This window comes from Rhea americana, unplaced genomic scaffold, assembly GCF_003343005.1.
Source record: "Rhea americana isolate MKP2758 unplaced genomic scaffold, rheAme1 scaffold_29, whole genome shotgun sequence".
In the NCBI taxonomy this organism is placed as follows: Eukaryota; Metazoa; Chordata; class Aves; order Rheiformes; family Rheidae; genus Rhea; species Rhea americana.
Window position 1 is genome coordinate 625,039 of NW_028186412.1, and position 5,106 is coordinate 630,144.

Genomic DNA, 5,106 nt, shown 5'->3' on the forward strand with positions numbered 1-5,106 from the left:
ATGTAGACCTGAGCCCTCAGCTGAGACCAGGCTCTCACGTGCTAGGCACCTAGATGGTGCTGCCTGAAAAGCTCAATACAGCACAGAAGGGAAATAGAGACACTGCAGGGGACATGCTCAAGGTCACGCAGAAACTTGCCTGCAGAGCTGAGAAAAGAACCTGCATCCTAGAGCTCTGTCAGCTGGAGCAGGCTGCCAGCTGCCAGCTCCTCTGCTGGATAATTCTAAGCAATTCTAAGTTCCTTCAAAGAAGAAATCTGAGGCATAGTATAAATGAGGCAATGGCAATATTACTTCCTCCACCCTAAAGCATCAAAGGGACAAGGATGGAGCCTTTCTTTTCCAGTAACTAGATGGGGGTGAAGTTTCATTTTTATAAACCAACAGACTGACAAGACAGACTACAGTTGGCCTCTGGAGATGGTATGTTGGTAGAAAAGATTGGTGCCAGCAGTTAGGAAGAGAAGAAGAGACAGGTTACAGTCTTTCTTAACAAGCTAATCAACTAATCAATCTTTTTTTTTTCTTTTTTTTKGGGGGGCACTGTAATCTAATTTAACAAACTCCTTCTGCAGGCAGTATTCTGTCTGCGGGGTGAGAGGGGAGAAGTACTAATACTGAGAGAACTCTAAGTTTCGGCAAAGCAGCTTCTCTGACTCAGACATAYCTTTCTAAGGTTCAGATTTCCCCACAAAGCAGCTAACGTTTTTGCTGGAGTCACACTTCTTAGCACAGAAGAAACAGAAGCTGTATCACTCTGTTTCGTTCCGGTGCTACACACAAGGGACTCAACTGAGTACTGCAGCGGATGTGAAAGCCATATCAGAGGATACGCCGTAATAGTCAGGAATAGTGAGGCCAATGGATTGGCCTCAGAGAACGTGTCAGATCCAAGCAAGCAAACAGTTCCACTGCTCACTACCTACAGAAACTTTTGACGTGGAAGCAATCTGTTAAACTGTTTCAGAGCAGAGGAGACTTTCACTAAATATATTCAAAGGTTTAAAAAATTAAGAGGAGGCAAGTGATTTTACTGGAGAACTATGACAGAAAAGATTCCTTAACTAGCAGATATTTAACAAGTACACTTGCTGAACTCTTAATTAAAAATACCTTTTATGCAGCTTCTATGGACTCCTCTCAATTTTTGCTCAGAGAATGTTCTCACATTCAAGGGGAATTAAAATTTTAAATGGTGCCCAGGTGCATCCTAACCAAACAGTTCCTAGCATGCCATCCCAGCTTGGCTCCTCGTTCACTGCACCATAGCATCACTTCACCTCACAGCTGGTAGCCTTGTCCTGCTCGCTTCTAAGAGCTTCCTAAAGTTACATACATTCAGAACCAGAAAAAACGCAACAACTTCTGCAGTGTACCTTGGCAGCCAACTAGCAAACAAAGCAAAGAGTTTGGGAGATGGAGGAAAAGCAAATTTAGGCCAGAGATACCGCAGTGAAACCCTCATTTTTAAAATACTTGAGGATCTTTAATGTTCACACAAGGCAGGCCAAACCTCAGCAAGTATAGTGTGGTTCATAAAAAAAGTTATTAGAAAACAAAGTCAGGGTTTCCATGTTCATTTAAAAGATCACGCAAAGTAATCATCTAATTCAAAGTTTTACAAGCCAATCTTGGCTCTCAGCACTAGCCAAGCAATTCTGTTGTCTTCTAGTGATGTCCTCAGGGAACTGGGACAAGCACAATGACTCTTGCAGATTTGTACTGATGTGGATGAGGATTTAAGAGAGTAGGAGGCATTAATTCATTTCTCTCTTCCTCAGCTGTATTCTCTTTATGGAACTGTTTTCCCTTTTCATTTTTACCTGTTTGCAGAACACATCTGGGGAGCAAGCTGATTTCACAGTCACTCTTCTAAATATAGAAAATAATGCCAATCCTTATGATGATAAATTCTGTGCAGCATCTTCCCAAATATGTGGAAGGAGAATGAGTCACCTGGGACTGATGACACACATCAGTTAACGCACTCCTAGGAAGACATCAGCCACCACATTGACAGTGGCAATGACAGAGCCTGAGCAGAATAAGGCAGTAATGCTCGTGAAACGGAGAGTCCCACAGAGCAAAACAGACAGTACTCAGCCTGTGTCAGAAGAACGAAGGAATGAATCAGCGAACCAGGGATTTGAAACTGCAGTGCAAGAATTTTGGTATTACAAGCTCAATGCTTAAGCCACTGAGGAATGCCCTCCAGAGCAAACTGTTTAGATATAACATCAACAATATAAACAGATAAGTGCTGGAGGGCATATATATACATATATATGTATGTATCTATTCCACTGTGCTCCATGAAAGTAACAAAAAAAAGTAAATAAACAAACGTCAGCTCTTGGGAAATGCAGGCAGGCARGCAGAGAGTAAAAAAGCTTTCCTAGCACTGTCCTGAAGATTAAGTTTCTCCTACAGCTGCACCCATCCACTGGTCTAGCTAACAAAGTTGATCTCCATTCTCCAGTTAGGAAATGCTGCTGCCAAAGGAGCTTTCTCAGAAATCAAGTAAGCCCAAACCAAACCCCACTAAGAACTCTCCCTTCTGACAGCTTCCCTTCCTTCAGTTTTAAACCATCAACTGGGAACAGTATTAACAATGTCATACTATCACTTTAAGCTCTTTGATATTTTCAAGTGAATATCGTTTCAAATGTTACAGTGCCAAATACTTATTCTTGAATCTCACTGTGTAAATRATCTATCCAGTGCCACTAAATGTTGCAGACATACTTGTAACAAGTGTAGTGGGATCTGCAAAGGAAGGAAATGGGTTGAATCTCACATACTTAGTGCAAAGTTTGCACAAATGCTCCTGTCTTGTGCTTTCTTGTGCCTGAGCCGTACCTCCCACAGCCAAAGCTCAGAATGGTGCCTCGTTCTAGGACCCTATGTACCTCACATCTGCCATCTGCTCTGAGTAAAAAGTTTGAAATTAGGACTATCAGTGTTGGCTTTTGCTGGATTTCCTCTCAGGAAAAGCCCCACAGAGCACTAGTTCTGCTGCCTTGAAGATGGCTTTCCTCCCCCTCCCTTTCCAATGCACAGGACAACAGGCTCACAGTCCTTGCTTTTTCACTCTCAGGGAACTGGTAGAGCGAATTTCTCCTCCAGCTATGGCTAGAACTAAAGCAAGACCTCAATATTTTGTAGACTATCACTGATCTCTGAATTTAAACAGCAGGACCAAAATGTTGTGCATGACTGTCCACCATTTGAATTCTACCCCCTCAGACAATGTGTGGCATGTTTTTTTTCCCTCATTTTTGATATTTGCAATCTAAAGAGCGACTGATAAGGGGCATATGTTCTTCCATTACACAGAGCCATGACTTTGAACTAATGCCTTTCTCTGCTCCTTAATTAGGCAGTCCTACCAAAGCAGCAAATGAAGGATGCTTGTGTCAAGCACAGAGTGGGAGGATCAGTGATGTACAGTGATATCATTACAGCAATACTGCCTCATGAGCCAGCATTTCTTCAGTGTCAGAATATGGTTCAGGGCTCCAAACGTCATGCTCAGTGAAGTCACGTACCTTGTCAGCAGGATTACCAAATGCCAGCATGCAAAAAGCAGGGACACTTTTTGAGAGCTTTCTCTCATCAAAGACACATATGTTCACAGTTCTTTGGGGAGGTAACACAACATACAGTGTGGAATTAAAGCCATGCATGGCATCTTCCAGCAAAGGGCAGGTTAACAATCTTCTACATTATTGCAGAAACATGGACAAGCTCTCTGCATTTCAAAGATGGAAATCTTTTAGTATTTTCTTTGGAGTTGTTTCATTTAGTGCTTTCAAACATGTGCCTCCAGCTATTTCATAATAGTAACAACTAGTAAAAAAAAAACAAACAAAAAAAGTCACCCCCCACACCTGTTTGGTGATTTTAGAAAGTGGGGTTTTCTGGGATGTATATTATTATGCAAAACCCTTTCTTCTTTCAAGATAAGTACAAAACCTTTCATTAATTCACTCTGGAAAAATAAGATAATGGCTTTCTTGATTGCAATRAGAAACACAGAGAGATTTAATCTGAACACTGAGTCAGGTCGAAGTGTCTAAACTCCCTTTGGACACAATGTTATCGCATTAACACTTACATCATCACCCTCGCAGAGGATGCTGAGTAACGCAGCCCCAAACTTAGATCCCTGCACTGAAGTGAATCCCAGTGCAAAAAGAGAGAACAACCACAGGGGTCCCACCTTAGAATAAACCAAGCGTTAATGAAGATGAGTATATGTTTGGAGAGGGGGGAATGATCTATTTTCAGCTGCTCGAGTAGCAGCCGCTGGCCTGTCGGGACGCAGTGCTTCTCCCTAACACGTTGCACCCATCTCGAGAGGTAAGCGTTGGAAGGAAAGGCGGCGCAGCAAGCGTGGTGCGCAGACTGCCCCTAATAAAGTAGTAAGAGTTCGCCTCTTTGACGCGTTCAGAGCAGTTTCCAGTTGAGAAAGGTCAACGTATCATTTACAAAGCGTCGGTATCTGGGAAACTCCGTGCACGCGCTGTGCCCGTAAGGGAGCGGCGCCGGGGAGGCTCACGCAGCGGGCACCAACCAGGCGCTGGGCGCAGCCGCTACCGGCTCCTGCCAGCTCTGCCTCTGTGCGTGCCCACGGTCAGGGCGCGAAGCTGGAGCGTGTGCCGCTCGCGCTTTCCGCCTCTGTCGGTCTCGCGCACAAATATTGACCGGGTTTYGGGGGACGCAGGAGCAGACTGTGGCCTGGAGTTACGGCAGCTGCCTGGGCTGCCCTACGCCGCCTGAAGCCCCGAACGGCGTCGGCGAGTACCCAGGGCAATTTTAAGCACTGGAAACGCTTCAGCGCTACTTTCGACGCCGGCTGCGGGCTGCGCCAGGAGCAGTCGCCAGCGGCTCTCCCCTCGGGGCCGCCCGCCAGCGGCGCACCGAGGCCGGCCGGCGCCGCCTCGGTGCAGCGGGGACACAGCCCCGCTGCCAGCATGGCCCGGGGCGACGGAGGGCATCTCCCTCCCGGCGCCCCGGCCGGGGCTCCCGGGAGTGGGGTGGGGGGACACCGCGACATGGCGGCCGCGCCTCAGCGCCTCAGGAGCGCGGCGCCTCCCCCCCGCC